The sequence below is a fragment of the Narcine bancroftii genome, chromosome 6 (assembly GCF_036971445.1).
Source record: "Narcine bancroftii isolate sNarBan1 chromosome 6, sNarBan1.hap1, whole genome shotgun sequence".
NCBI lineage: Eukaryota > Metazoa > Chordata > Chondrichthyes > Torpediniformes > Narcinidae > Narcine > Narcine bancroftii.
Window position 1 is genome coordinate 132,623,871 of NC_091474.1, and position 16,074 is coordinate 132,639,944.

Sequence of the window (16,074 nt, forward strand, 5' to 3'; positions counted from 1 at the left end):
GAGCTTTGGCCTTCAGAATCCAATCTCAATTAACTTCCATAATTTGGATTGTTTTTGATTTTCTAAATGTTGAATTTTACACCCTCCAATGAAAAATTTCAGTCTTCTCATAATGGGATAACCATGTTAAATAACACGAGTTATTCACACAGTGAATACCTCCATGAAAAGTTGGCAGAATGGTGCACACCTCACACTTAATGTCACCAAAACCAAACAACTGATTGTTGACTTTAGGAAGGGAAAACCAGAAGTGTATGATCCAGTGATTATTGGGGGATTTAGAGGTGGAGAGGATGAGCAAATTTAAGTTCTTGGGAGTCACCATCTCAGAGGATCTTTCCTGGACCCACACCTCTATGTCCTCAGGAATTTGCAGAGGGTTTGTATGACACCAGAAATCCTAGCAAATTTCCATAGATGTGTGATGGAAAGTGTGCTAACTGGCTGCATCATGGTATGGTTTGGGGACAACAATACCCAAGAGCATAAAGTCCTGGAAAAGGTAGTGGTCACAACCCAAGTTGTCAAAGGCAAAATCCTTCCCACAATCGAGAACATCTATAGTAGTGGTTCTCAACCTTTTTCTTTCCACTCACATTCCACTTTAAGTATTCCCTTTGTCATCAGTGATCTGTGATTAGTAAGGGGATTGCTTAATGTGGTATGTGGGTGGAAAGAAAAAGCTTAAAAACCACTATTTTAATCGTACGTAATTGACTCATTATGTGCACGGTTTCATAACTCCAAAGGAAATGGGCCAATGACAATTTTTCTCAAGCAAAATATTTCAGTAACAATTGGGACTAGAGCAGTGGTTCTCAACCTTCCCTTCCTATTCACATACCACCTTAAGCAATTCCCTACTAACCACCAATGGCATAGGGATTACTTAAAGTCATATGTGAGTGGAAAAAGGTTAAGAACCACTGATCTATGCAAATGCTGCTGTCAGAGAGTAGCAGCAGTCATCAAGGATCCACAACACCCAGAACATGCTCTGTGCTTGCAGCTACCATCAGGAAAGAGGTATAGTTACCACAAGACTCGCACGACCAGGTTCAGGAACAGCTGCTGCCTTTCCACCCTCAGACTCCTCAACAAACTCAATCAAGGACTCATTTAAAGACACTAGGTTTTGTATTTTGTTATTTTTTTTCCTTCTCTTTGTACTGCACAGCCGTTTCCAGTTGTTTATTTGTTTACATGTGTACATTGTGTACAGTGTTTTACCACCACCACAAAGAGGTCATTCTACTTGGCTTGCTGAAAAAATCTCAGAGTTGTATGTGATGTCATGCATGTCCTCTAACAATAAATCTGAAATCTGTGTGTAAGCAACCATTAGCATGTCAGCTTACTTTGTTACTTCTTTGATTCAATGATTCTTTATGATGGACTCCACAACATGAATATGTCTACTGAATAAAATATATGAACTAATTTAACAAAAAACAAGCTGTACTGAGGTGCTTTGCTCTTTTAAATGGAGTTGAACTGGTTTCATCCAATTCACCTGATCTGACAATACAGATCTGCACTACAGCCACAGAGCCATTGCTTTGATCGTAATAGGACATACTTTCTCTCTCCCTGCACCACCCCCCACCACCCTCCCTCAGAAAGATTTACAAAATGAATACAATGGAATTAAAACATTACTTGGAAAAAGTGAAACTGCTCAACATTTTCTGAAAGAAATAAAGTACAGATGCTGAACGTCTGAAAAATACAGAGTATGCTTGTAATTCCCATCCTCTCTTTTTCCATCTTTGATGAGAGTTCATTGACACAATATAAAACATGTTTTTTCTCTTTATAAGCATCTACAAAATAATTTATGAAAAGGGAATATATTTCTGGCAGTTACATGAAGTACTCCTGATCTTATTTTTCATACTCATTTCAGCTCAAGCATCCTCCTTATGAGACTCTAATACAATTGACAACATGCAGGTAAATGGGAATGAAGTTACCATCCCTTCTTTGGAAAAAAGTTATATTCTTGATCAAATCTTTTTTAAAAAAAAAATCAATTGTAAACTGCGGTTGGAGCGGTTAAATTAAAGTAACAGTTGTCAAATCAATCCTTGCATTGGTTAAATGCAACATAAATGAATCCATCCAATGCACTCCATTGGTTAAATGCAACAGAAATGAATCCATCCAATGCACTCCATTGGTTAAATGCAACAGAAATGAATCCATCCAATGCACTCCATTGGTTAAATGCAACAGAAATGAATCCATCCAATGCACTCCATTGGTTAAATGCCACAGAAATGAATCCATCCAATGCACTCCATTGGTTAAATGCCACAGAAATGAATCCATCCAATGCACTCCATTGGTTAAATGCCACAGAAATGAATCCATCCAATGCACTCCATTGGTTAAATGCCACAGAAATGAATCCATCCAATGCACTCCATTGGTTAAATGCCACAGAAATGAATCCATCCAATGCACTCCATTGGTTAAATGCCACAGAAATGAATCCATCCAATGTACTCCTTTGGTTAAATGCCACAGAAATGAATCCATCCAATGCACTCCATTGGTTAAATGCCACAGAAATGAATCCATCCAATGCACTCCATTGGTTAAATGCCACAGAAATGAATCCATCCAATGCACTCCATTGGTTAAATGCAACAGAAATGAATCCATCCAATGCACTCCATTGGTTAAATGCAACAGAAATGAATCCATCCAATGCACTCCATTGGTTAAATGCAACAGAAATGAATCCATCCAATGCACTCCATTGGTTAAATGCAACAGAAATGAATCCATCCAATGCACTCCATTGGTTAAATGCAACAGAAATGAATCCATCCAATGCACTCCATTGGTTAAATGCAACAGAAATGAATCCATCCAATGCACTCCATTGGTATCTTGAGTGAAAGGAGAATCCAGGAGGGGAAAAAAATCATCCTGAAGTGAGTCAAGGCCAGTTCATAACAATTGACTATCAGAAGTAAATGGAGAGGAGATGCGCTCAATGCCCAACCACACTCAGCAAACTGTAACAGGAGGTGGTTGAAACTGAAGGCCCAGCTGGTAGAACTGCTGCTGCACAACTTGCAGCACTGTTTGTGTCGACTTTGTTCGTTCTCCACATGGCAACACAACAATAAACAGTTTGGGAACTTCATTGGCAACTGTAAATTGCCTCTTGCATGCAGATGTTTCTGGGAGACGTTGATGTTTATGTGGGTGGAATAAATAGGGATTAATGTAGGATGAGTTAAAACAGGTAACTGATGGTCTCAGTCCATGGAAGGGACTGTTTCTGTCCTATCCCTTTCTCCATGACTATGATAACAATTAGGAGCAGTAGTGGTTAATAAGCCCTTCAGGTTTCATCTGATTGTTAGTGACATTATGGCTGACTTGATCCCCAAAAAACAAATCACAACTTTGAATATGGTCAATAATTCAGTCTCCTCTGGAACGAAGTCTAAATATTTGTAATTCTGAAAGAAGATTATGCTCTTTGACTGTTTTTTTAAATATGATTTATTAGAGCTACAGAGAATGACAGTACAGAAAACAGACCCTTTGGCCCTTCTAGTCTATGCCAGACTTATTTTGCTAGGTCTACTGACTGCACCCTGTCCAAATCCCTCCATACTCCTGCCATCCCTATCTAAATTTTTCTTAAATGTGAAATATGAGCCCACATTCATCACTTCAGATGGCATTTCATTCCACACTTCCAGTACTCTCTGTATGACAAAATTCCCCTTATGTTCCTCCTAAATTTTTCCCCTTTCACTCTTATCCCATGTCCTCTGGTTTGTATCTCGCTTACCCTCAGTGGAAAAAGCTTACTTGCATTTAATCCATCTATACCCCTTGTAATTTTGTGTACCCCTATCAAATCTCTCCTTATTCTTTTATGCTCCAAGGAATAAAGTCCAAATGTGTTTAACCTTTCCCTATAGCTCAGTTTCTGAAGTCCGAACAACATCCTGGTAAATCTTCTCTGCACTCCTCAGCTGGTCCTAATCCCTCTGTGAGCTTTGAAAGCCTTCCTTGCTGTCCACAACACCTTAAATCTTTCTGCCATCTGCAAACTTGCTGATCCAATGGGCCACATTATATTGATACAGATGACAAACAACAATGGTCCCTGAGCTGATCCCTGAGGCACATCATTAGTCACAGGCCTCTAGTCTGAGAAGCAATCATCCACTACCAATCTCTGCCATCTCCCACATAGCCAATGTCGAATCCAGTTTACTACCTCACCATGAATACTGAGCATTTAAACCTTCCTGACCAATCTCTCATGACATAACTTGCCAAAGGCCTTACTAAAGTCCATGTAGACAACATCCACAGCCTTCCCTTCATCCTTTCCTGGTAACTTTAAAAACTCTGCAAGATTGGTTGAACATGACCTACCACACACAAAGCCATGTTGAGTATCCCTAATTAGTCCCTGGCTATCTAAATACTTGTATTTCTGTCCTCTGAGGATACCTTCCAGGCTCAGCAGACGATAATATCCTGGAAATCTTTTGAAGCCTTTTTAAAAACAACAGAACAGGAGCTACTGCCCAATCCTCATTTGTTTCTTATTTCTTCATTCCCTCAAACAGTGACAATACTGCCTTCACTTACCCTACCAAAACCCCTTAGAATCTTCTGTTACAATGAGATCATTCTCAGTCTTTTAAACCTTAAGTTATGGCGAGCCTTTCATGACACTACATTTACTTAATTCAAAAAAACCATGTTGTAAACCTTTGAATTGACTTACAGCAAGGCTCTGAACTTTTATATTCTCTTTGCTATAAGATTCAAGATTCAATTTACCTTCCTAATTATTTGCTGTAGATGCATGCTAAATTTCATCTGATCATTAATAAGAACACGCAGATTCCTCTCTGCTGGAATATTCTGAATTCTGTTTCCACCTAAACAACATTTTCCCCACGTTATACACTAGCAGGCCAAGCTTTCCCCACTCACCTGTACAATTGAGAATTTTGTGTTCACCTCACAACTTGGCTCCAATGTTTCGTCACCAATATATTCCTTATGAATTGTATGCTCCGGTGTTGTTGGGTCTGGACTTCCTATGTCACCTTAAAAGCGTGACCTTGGAGTATTCTGGTCTCCTTCCCCCTGTAACAGTTTGGAACAGAGGGCCCCTAAAATTAAAATCCACATGCAGTCTCTCCACACTGAATATCAACCCCCCAACCTCTCTTCCTGAATCTGTCCTCAGACTGCAAACCCATTGCTATCAAGACCAGGAGGTACTGCACAGCCGACTGAAATTTTATTAAGTCTGAGACACAACGTCTACTCGACAAACCTACTCGACAGCCTGTGGGCAGCGCAAGTGGGAAAGGGGAAAACAAGTCCAGGCTAGTGATTGACTATAGTCAAACTATTAATCGGTACACACTTCTGGACACACACACCCTCTCTCAAATTTTGGTCATGGTGAATGATATTGCGCAGAATTGTGTGTATTCGACCATCGACCTGAAAGCTGCTGATCACCAGCTGCCAATCCGTTCCGAGGACTGTCCACATACGGCATTTGAGGCTAACAATTGTCTATCAATTCTGGAGGATCCCTTTCAGTATTGCTAATTTAAAAAAAAATCTTCCAGAGGCAGAGAGACAGAATAGTGGATGAGTGAGGAGTTTAAATCTGCAAGGACACCTTTCTCGACAATATCAGCATCTGTGGCCATACCTTGGAAGACCATGATGCCAACCTCCAGAATTTTTTTTTTTTTTTTTTTTTTTTTTTTTTTTTTTTTTTTTTTTTTTTTTTACACACAGCGAAAGCCCTGAACCTCACTTATAACTCTGACAAGTACGTTTTCGGGACTAAATGGCTGGATATCCTTGGCTACATGGTGGAGAATGGCAGCATTGGCCCTGATCCAGATAGGATGTGCCCCCATTGGAGATCCCCATCTCCAGGACCACAAAGGCTTTGAAGAGATGCCTAAGGTTTGTCCTCATATTACTCCAAGTGGATCACTCAATAGACTGATAAGATTCACCCTCTCTTAAAACCCATTTATTTCCCCCTCTTGGCTGAAGCCCAAATGGCTTTTAACTACCTCCAGAATCACATTGCGAAAGCCACCATAAATGTGGTGGACGAGAATGTACCTTTCCAAGTAGAAAGCGACACTTTGGATGTAACCCTAGCCACTACCCTCAACCAGGTGGGCAGGCTGGTTGCATTTTCTTCTCGGATATTATAAGGCCACAAGCTCAGGAACCCATCTGTGGAAAACAAGGCTCAAGCCATTGTAGAAGCTGTGAGGCACTGGAGACACTACCTGGCTGGCAGAAGATTTACACTCCTCACTGACCAGCGATTGGTCACATACATGTTCTATAATATCAAGAGGGGAAAAAAATCAAAAATGACAAGATTGGTAGGTGGAGGATCGAGCTCTCCACCTATAATTATGACATTGCCTATCACCCAAGAGCCCTTAATGACCCTCAAGTTGCCTTATCCTGAGGAATCTGTGGCTCTGCACATTCTGGCTGACTGCAGTCTCCGCATAATGAGCTCTGCATCCAGGGGTCATCCGCGGGGCTCATTTTGTCAAGGTGAGCAATCTGCCCTACTCCATGGAAGACGTCAGGGAAATGACCAGGCCTTGCCCAGTTTGCAAGCTTCAGTTCTACTGCCCCATTACAGAGCACCTAATCAGGTCATCCAGGCCCTTCTGAGTTTCTCAGGCATTTTTGTGCTTTGTACCTCATGATCTTTACCTTTTCAATATTCCAAAACCTCCACCCAGCCAATTTAATGTCATTACTTTTTACAAATGATTACAGATTATTCCATGTTCAGTGAAATTTCCAGCCAAGTTTGGGTTAGTGTTGGATAGGGACATACATCCCTGAAACCCAGGGCAACCTACCTGCAAAGTGGTTGCTTCGGTGCTTTAATTTTTCCTCTAAAATTAATTCTACTTCACAAACTTTGCTGCTGGCATCTTCCTCACAGGTGAGGCCGCTAGTAATGGACATAAATGATGGCTGGCCTAATAATATTCTCACCATGTCAACAACCACATATACCTCTCAGGAGATGGCTAGTTTGATAACCAAGTAAATCACTGTAACAATGCAGTACTTAAAGAGCAAAACTCTTGAGAGAAGTGCCTTTAATCACACTAAAAGATGCTGAAAAGTACAACAATGTTTGGCATTAAATAATTAAAATTATGCCTGAAAAACCTCAAGTAAAATGGTAGTCCTTTTTCTTTCAGTTGCTCAAACTTCTGTTATCTCTTTTTTTTCTTGAGAATTTTGCTACTCTTTTTTAAAATGGGTGCAATAGTTTGAGGTTAAACTGGATTTTAGGAGCAGGAAGAGAACTTTGGTGACACGTAAAGATAACTAACACAGTGAGGTGACAGACCAGTCAGAATCCCAAGTAAAACAATGTCTTCTTGTGCTAAGGTAGCAAAGATCAGTCAGATATTAATAGAAAAACAGCTTCATTAAATTAACAAGTTTGAAGCCACAATGACATCACAAAATCCAAATATACAATCGATTATAGATTCAGATTTCTTGGAATTGATAGTCATAGAAACTAGTCAGTATTAACTGGAAGCAATGTCTCCTCTGCACTGATTATCAACACAGGCGTACCTCAAGGATATGTTCTTAGCTCTACTCACTATATACTCATGATTCTATGGTCAGGTACACTTCCAACGCCACCTACAAATTTGCTGATGACATCACAGTTGTTGGCAGAATCACAAATAGCAATGAGGAAGCGTAACAGAGGGCGATAGATCAGCTCGTTGAGTGGATTCACACCAACAACCTTGCACTCATCATTAGAAAAACCAAGGAGAGGATTGTGGACATCAGGAGCCAAGTCAGGGGAACATGACCCAATCCTCATTGAGTGCTTCGTAGCAGTGAGGGTCATGAACATCAAATTCCTGGGTGTCAACATTTCCAAGGATCTGTTCTGGTGCCTCCATGTTATTGTAATCATGAAGGCGGTTTGCCAGCAGCCATACTTTGTGATCTGTTTGAGAAGATTCACCAGGTCACCGGAAACTCTTGAAACCTTCTACAGGTGTACCGTGGAGAGCATTCTGTCAGGTTACGTCACTGTCTTGTGCAGAGGTGTCAAAACTCAATAATAAACTCCACTGGGTTGCTAACTCGTTCTGCGACTTCATGGACACCAGACTTCAGTGAGGACATCCTCAAGAGGTGGTGTATTAAAAAAAAAAAGCAGCATCTATCCTCCCTCAAAGACCCCCACCATCCAGGCCATGCCCTCTTCACTCTGCTGCCATCAAGAAAAAGCTACAGGAGCCTAAACATGAGCACTCAGCGGCACAAGGACAGCTTCTTCCCTGCTCCCATCAGATTCCTGAATAATCAATGAACCAAAGACACCCTCTTACTTCAATTTCTCATGCACTATTTATATTTACTTTTTGTCTGGTGGTTTATATAAAATGTTTGCACTGTGATAAAATAATGAATTTTGTAACTTGTACATAACAATAAATTCTGATTCTGAAATAATATGGCTTGCAATGGAAAAAAATATTTCTATTCAAAACAATTAAAAATAACAGCTGTAGCAGAAATATATCAACAGATCTGCAAACCAAATATGAACATTTATGCCATACATTTTCTGCAATTCTATAATTAACATTCATTTCATATGGCATAAAAGAGCAAATTTGTAAAATCTCAATATAATTACAATAAAACAAAGGTAATAAATTAAGAAAACATAAACACACCTTAATGGTTCAAAAACATTCCTGAAATTAACAAATTGAATTAATTTCAAAGTTATCCATTAACCTGATGTTTATAGTCAAGTGAAAAATTTCATGACACAGAGGAAAAAAAAATCACAATTTTAAATTTTAATTACAGCAAGCAGATGAGAATCGAGTTGGTATTATAAAATTAATCCATGTTAAAGATAAGTTCCAACATTTCAGCCTGTTTTGTCCAAAAGCCATAATTGCAAAATTTAGTGTTGAATGACGCCCAAAATGACATGTGCACGAAGCCCTTACCTTGGGAATCACCTTCCTTTACATGTTCAGAGAATGCACAAGGGAAATTAGCAGAGTTTACAGCTGTAGCCAGTGCTATTAAAGATGAGCAACTAAAATACAAAGAGAAAGGTTGGGGCATGAGAGAGACCTCTTACTGTGGGAGAAAGATCACATATCAGTAGGGATTCATTAGTCAGGGATTAGAAAAGGAGGTTGGTATAAATTTGGACCAAGAATTGAAAGGTTAACCAGATCAGGGGGATAGAATAGGAATCAGACAAGAAAGCCAGAGGATTTCACAGGTTATGCAAGGACAGGAGGTGGCTGGCAGTAACAGTGATAGGAGCTGAATGTCCATTGTTCAAGGATGAAGAGCGTTCATCCCACCCTCCCATTCCCAAACTCACTACTTAAAAAGTCGCACATTCAAACCAGGACCTGACAACTAGCTTCCCCCAATCAGACTATCAAAGAACATCATCTTGTAATCATATCCTTGCTTCTCAAATTCTTTTCAGCTCAACTTCCAAACCCCTTAACCTCAAACAGAACTCAATGGACCAAGTAGATTAACAAGTCTTTCTTGCGGCACCCTGTTGTCTGCATTGGAGACGTACAAGTTGGTTGGTTACTCAGCTACTCTAAATTGTCTACTGTGTGCAGGTGAATGGTCAAATATGGGAGGTAATGGGGATATGGGGGAATAATTTGGAATGACAATGAAACACCGATTTTACGTGCCCTGATTTAATGTGAATTCATATATAATGCGATGAGTCATTGGACTTGGGGGTTGGGGACATCAGGCTCGCAGATTGATTTAAAATGCACACAGAATAAGTGGGATGTTCCACATAAAGGAGAAATGGAAATGATAGAGGTATGCAAATTAAACAGGAAAATACAGTGAAAACCCCGGTTTTCTTGCGATGAGATTTTCTGGACCCCAATGATCACATTTTAATGGGGTTTCAGTATAGCATTGGATTAGTGTAAACTGTAATTTGAAGGTCAGCATGGTTTCACTGAAGGGCCTACTTTCATTATCATAAATCCATAACTCAAGTGGACATGAGGCCGTTGATCAGTTTTCACGTTAATTCGTGAACAGGTGTAATGGCGTGAATGGTTCACTTGGGATGCCTGTTTGTTTTTTTTTAATTCTTCTGCATAAAAATAAAATATAAAAAATAATTTTCTTGCAACTAGATTGGAATGTACTTGTCCATTTTGACATCACTTGATTTGGAATATGTGGAAACAAAAAGAATTTTTTTTTGATTTTGGGTTATTTATCTCCTTTTTTTAAAGATCATATTGACACAGAGCATTGCATGTTTTCTACACTATGGAGCTCATTAAGTATTTGTTTGTTTCTGACTTTATCACTCACTAGTAACAAAATCGAGTTCCCATGGATTCCAGGCCACAGAAAATTGTTATAATTAAGAAGACATGTACAAAATGTCAAAGCTAAAAGCTCTCCATCTGAAGCAGCATTTGTGACAAGATAGATGATCAAACCACAATAAAACGTGACATGTGAGCATGATCTGATAGCTACTACAGAGACTTAACTAAAGATGAACGGGGCAAGAAATTTCAAGTTACTGAAGATTCCAAAAGAAAGGCAAAAAAAAATGGAAAAGAGCCAGAGAACCTTGATCAAACAGAGAGGGAAACACTCTAATGCTGATTGGTGATAAAGATGCAATGGATCATGACAGAGTGGAAACCAGATAAAAGGCACAGGTAGGAACTAAACCATAATTTCTCAGTTTCTCCAGCTCCTCCACATCTATTCTCAAGACGGGGCGTTTCTTTGTCATAAATCTTAACCAGACCAGAAAACATGGCTTCCCCTTGACCAAGGTTGATGGAACTCTGACATTTTCTCTGTTCAGTTCTCTGTATTCTGATTCACCATTTCCCATTATTTTCATACTAATGGTGGTCATTAGCGAACCTATTGATTGCATTGGAGCTTCTTCTGTTCTCTTTCCACGGAGACAGAAGAGAGATAGAATGTCCTTGGTTCTCACCTTTCACCCCATCAGCCTCTACATCCAACACATCTTTTGTCATCACTGCCAGTTCATACAGAATCCCACCACCAATCACACCTTCACTTCCCCACCCTTTTCTGTTTTCTGCAGTGACTACTCTCCCCTTTACTCTCTGATTCACCACTCCTACCCCCCAATGTCCTTAGCATTTTCTCCTGTAACCAGAGAAAGTGCGAAATCTGTCCCTCCCCTTCCTCTCTCACCAACATCCAGCAGGGTTGCCAGATTTTAAAAAAAGTAAAAATTTTAAAAAGTTCTAAAAAGTTCCGGCAGAACTAAAAAGAGCCTAAACATCTTCTTAAACCACCAAATGGCACTTTCTGCCACCAACTGATTCAAGAAAGTGCCAAATTTCTGCCGTTTGGCACTAAAGGAGCCAAATTTGCAACCCAGGAACATACACAGCCCTTGCATGTCTGCCAAAGATTCACAAACGGTTTCTCTAACAAAGCTCAACCCCTCTTCCAACCTATTTAGTGCTTGTAATGTGGCCTGTTCAACATTTGTGAGATCAGGCATAGATTAGGTAAGAGATTTTCAAAATGCCTGCTCTCTTTCTGCAAGAGACGTCTTGAGCTCCCAACTGCATGTCATTTCAACTTCTGTTCCTATCCCCGTGCCTACATTCGCTGTTCCAAAGGTGAAACGAAACCCAAACTAGGAGAATAAAAACTCCAACAAAGTGGAATTTTTGCAGACATTTTCAGTGCTTCAAAAGGTCATTTATTATTCTAAAATCCAAGAAGAGCAAGGTGATTTGCCTCAATGATTATCAGTTAGTGGCACGTGTCAACAATCATGAAGTGCTTTGAAAGGTTCACTATGGAGTGATCAACTCCTGCCTCAGGAAGAATCTTGACCCACTTCAATTTGTCTATCATCCCAACTAGTCAATGCCGATCCCACCTCGCTGGCCCTCATTCTCCTGCATCACACAGACACCTAATTCAGGCTACTGTTCACTAATTGCAAATTGAAGTTCAAGACCACCACCCCAGCAAACTGATGGCCAAACTAAATTCGTTCTTCTGCAACAGAATCTTTGACTTCCTCATTGAGACTCCAATCAATGCAGATCAGCATCACCACCATCTCCTCTCTGACCATCAGCACAGGGGCACCAAGGCTGCATGCTTCATCCTCTGCTCTGTTCCACATACATTCATGATTGTGTAGCTAAGTTTGGCTGCAATGCAATATAAAAGTCTGCTGATGGCACCATTATTGTCCATTTCATGAGAAGTGATGAGTCAGAATACAAAAGGATGTTGATAATCTAGGTGGTGTCAGAACAAGTGCCTTGCTCTCAATGCCAACAAGACCAAGGAAAGGCCTAGCATTGTTGGGTCTGAGGTGGCGAGTGTTAGTACTTTCAAGTTCATGGTAATCCACATATCGCCAGGAATGACTGTGGTTTTAAACTTCACAGGCAGGGTAATCTGGACATTTACATATACATCTGTTATTTTTCACAGGTGGTCACAGATCTCGGAGGACAAAGTGGTCAGTTTGCGTGATGGCCTTTAAGTAGCACCATTACTTAGAATAAAAAAGATTTACAGCAAAATTATTGCTATGGGTGTAAATGAAAGTTACTTCTCGGACCAGTGAAGTTGAAAATCATACTGGAAACAATCATTAAGAAATGCACTGTTGTGGATGTTATCTGTGAAAGCAATGTGCCAGCAAACCACATCTTAAATAAAAATCTCACCAATAGTTTGAGACAATTAGAAAAAAAACTGGTGCTCAAAGCACAAAATGGCAAAATATGGCTCTGTTGTCAATGAAGATCATTTTCAATTGCAACATTTTTTGCTTCAGTTTGTATTTGGTTTCTAGGTTTAGATGACATTTCTGTTCAAAATGGAAGGTTTTAAGGATATAAAGATGATTTTGCAATATTGAGATACTTTCCAGTGAGAGAAAAAAATACTTTTAAATCCAGCAATTTTACCTAGCCCATCAAGCCTTCTCTGCCATTCAATGAGCTTATTACTGCTCTGGCCATGGGCTCCATCTCCACCTTTCCCCATAACCCTCAATTTTCCCACCAAAAAAAAATCCATCTTGCTCTTAAATATATTTCATGAGGCAGGCTCTATTGCTTCCTTGGATAGACAAATTCTCAGAAACTACTGAAATGCACAGAGAAATTAAGGGCCCGAATTTCTTTTTGTGAAAGAGAGGAAGAATATTGCTGCATTTGTCAGTGGTTTGGAGTTTCTGCAAGAAGGGTGTTCAAGATTAACAAATTTCCACATTCTCTCTTCAGGCACAATGTATTAAAAGTATTCCCACAAATATTACAGTTATCAGCTTTAGAACTTTGAGTCAACTCTGTGCCTTGAAGCTCCACTGACTAATATATTCAGTACTTCAACGGAGGAGGATAATTTATATTTACTTGATTGTCAGTCTGTTCTGAAAAGGGTCCAATGTCTCTTCAGACAGACAGCACTGATGAAGACCTCGGCATCTGTGAGGCAGTGTGAGTGACACAGCAATGCCCTTCAGGAACGATACAATTAGTATTTCTCATTTTCAACTCAACTGAAATAATCTATTGAAAATCTAAAATTATAAATATTTCCTTGCATGCCTCTACACAAACAAAAATATATATTTTTTTAAAAAGCACCTCAACCTGTAAGGTATCTGTAAAGCAATGAAACCAAGTAATTTTCTGTAAATTGCTGAGTGATTATTGAAGCATAACTCAACACATCAATTATATTGCAGCATGCTATTCACATTCTGCTGTGGGCTATTTTGGTTCATAAGCTTGAGTAAAATTCCTCAGTGTACTAAATATTACAGCAAGTGAAATTTGATCCTCAAATTGTCAATGAATAATTCACCGTCTCATCAGCTGAAAAATATTAAACATGGTGGGAACATCAGCTTATTACTTTAAAGGACTTGCTGAAAGCTTTGTTTCCCATAACATCATTGTTGAATCTTGATTGCACAACCTGTGCTTGACATCAGATTCAGTTTTGCCTCAAACCTTGTGTACAATAAATTGAGTTGTTTTGCAATGGACAAAAGGGGGCCATTCAACTGAATTGGTTCACAGTTCTGTTCCAAACAACCTTCCCCCCCCCCCCCCCCATGCATTTCCTTTCAACATATCCTTCTGCTTCCTCTAACTGTATCTATGTATTTTAGATCCATTGCTCTGTGGGAGTCACATATCTTAGCAAAATCAAAATTAAGTAATCTACTTAAAACTTATCAGGGATTGGTTATCTGACACCGACTATTCTTAGACTATCTTCTCCATATCTGCCTGATTATCTGGATTCATCCCATGAACAATAAGCCCATTTCAATATCTTTATAAACAGGGCAGCAGCCGTCTCTGAATCATTTGTGCACATTATGTGGAAATGTTGCGGAAACATTGGGCAAAGTGAGTTAGCAGTAAAAACAGGAAAATGCCGGAGGAACTTCGCCAGTCTTTTCAGCTCATTCCTTGAAGAAGGGCTCAGGCCCGAAATGTCAGCAATACATCTTTGTCTCCTATAGATATTGAAAAGATCAGATGAACTACTCCAGCATTTCAGTCTATTTTTACTACATTCACAGCATCTGCAGACTTTGGTGTTTCACACAGTGAGTTTGAAATTGTCCCTGTGAACTGTACCCATAAATCCTCCCATCATTCCAAGAATATTTTCTAAAATACATTTTCAACCAAAAGGGCAACCTTTAAATAGTTTCTTAAAGAAAAATTAAAAATTCAACTCATTCAACTTACGGGCAACATGAATTGAGAATAAAAAGATCAAGATAGAGAAGAGAAAGAATTCTCTCTTAAATAATCATATTGCTGTAGAGGTGGAGTCATTTGAATGTATACAAGGCAGAGAATGAATTATGATCTAATTATGTGACAGTGTGTTGTCCACCTTGTTCTTGAAGTCCAACAGCCATCTGGAATGTTGTGACAATTACATCAGTGTCACAAAGGATCCAACTACAGAAAGCTTGCTGGTACTTGACTGAACCAAAATGCTTCTTCACAGAGTATCTGAAGACCACCTTGTTCAACTCTATACAAATAAGCTCAGTTTATTGTGGTGCAACTAATTCTAACTAACATTAACTCCTCATAACTTTGCCTGAAGCAGACGATCTCATCAATTGGCAGCATAGTTAGAGCTGTCCGATTGAGTGGGAGGAAGGCAAAGGTTATAAAGTCTGCTAAATTACCACAGGTTTATCGAGCATTTTAATCCTTGAACCCATTTACAGGGTCATCAAATTTAGCTCCTCAGACTTCAAATGTAAAGCCCAGCTTTTTAAAAACACAAAGGAAAACACTAAACGTTATTGCTTTATTAAAACAATAGCATGGAATAATTTTGCAAATTATAGTAGTGGACAAGATTATTTATGGACACGTGGATCTTCAGCCACACATTTTTACAAACTTACATTGCTAAACATCAGAATTAGACTAGAATTGCGCTTAATAGCAATCTTTGTTGGTCCAAAACTACTACTGATTGGCACCATAATATTATGGAGGAATATGGTGCTTCTTCTCTGAAATAAGCTCTAAATTTGGAATGTTTTCTTCATGACTTATTGGTCAAGATTAAACTCCTCTGTTCTGAGAAGTGTCAACTCTGTTCTTTTAATTGCACAAAGTAAAACAGTAGCATAAATTAAAGCTAACCAAACATGATGCTGATTTTCTGAGGAATGCTTACAATTAATGTCCTTAGCTTTAAATGCACTGGGAATTTAGGAACAGATGGCCCAAAACTAATAATGAAAAATCAAAGCACACTTATCTCCACTGACATGTGCAGATCTGTAACTAGACGTTCCTGGCATATGATAACATTCACTTACTAAATGGTTACTGCAGAATCAATGGGCCAATTCATGCTGGAGCTGACCTGAATCTGGGCTAACTGACATATCTATACTAAGGT

At 39.3% G+C, this 16,074-nt stretch overlaps 1 long non-coding RNA gene across 2 annotated transcripts in view; it reads right to left on the reverse strand.

Moving 5' to 3' along the window:
* The window catches only part of LOC138737596 (uncharacterized), a 113,002-nt gene extending 97,956 nt beyond the window's left edge, over nucleotides 1-15,046 (reverse strand). The window contains exons 1-2 of one of the 2 annotated variants that reach the window (XR_011341046.1): nucleotides 14,889-15,046; nucleotides 9,078-9,169 (exon numbers count right to left, since the gene is read on the reverse strand). This is a non-coding gene — a long non-coding RNA (uncharacterized lncRNA). The remainder of the gene's footprint in view (nucleotides 1-9,077; nucleotides 9,170-14,888) is intronic. The other variant, XR_011341045.1, reaches the window with a different exon arrangement.
* Between the last annotated feature and the right edge of the window lie 1,028 nt (nucleotides 15,047-16,074).